Source organism: Babylonia areolata, chromosome 10, assembly GCF_041734735.1.
Source record: "Babylonia areolata isolate BAREFJ2019XMU chromosome 10, ASM4173473v1, whole genome shotgun sequence".
Taxonomy (NCBI): Eukaryota; Metazoa; Mollusca; class Gastropoda; order Neogastropoda; family Buccinidae; genus Babylonia; species Babylonia areolata.
Window position 1 is genome coordinate 44,191,044 of NC_134885.1, and position 705 is coordinate 44,191,748.

Consider the following 705-nt stretch of genomic DNA (forward strand, 5'->3'; position numbering starts at 1 on the left):
CTGCCATCTGACACACTATTTGTCAACACTATTATCTGCACTGCCATCTGACACACTATTAATTTTGTCAACACTATTATCTGCACTGCCATCTGACACACTATTTGTCAACACTATTATTTGCACTGCCATCTGACACACTATTAATTTTGTCAACACTATTATCTGCACTGCCATCTGACACACTATTTGTCAATACTATTATCTGCACTGCCATCTGACACACTATTTGTCAACACTATTATCTGCACTGCCATCTGACACACTATCTGTCAGCACTACTATCTGCACTGCCATCTGACACACTATTTGTCAACACTATTATCTGCACTGCCATCTGACACACTATTTGTCAACGCTATTATCTGCACTGCCATCTGACACACTATTTGTCAACGCTATTATCTGCACTGCCATCTGACACACTATTTGTCAACGCTATTATCTGCACTGCCATCTGACACACTATTTGTCAACACTATTATCTGCACTGCCATCTGACACACTATTTGTCAACACTATTATCTGCACTGCCATCTGACACACTATTTGTCAACACTGCACTGTCACTCTCCAGACGACGGAATGCGTGTGCATTCCCACATAAAATGTATCCGGTTTCGGATGAAGGAATGTAATAGCATTTTCAAAAAATAAACATCCATCACGCGCTGTACACGTGATTTTGTGATTCGCCAAGCAGAG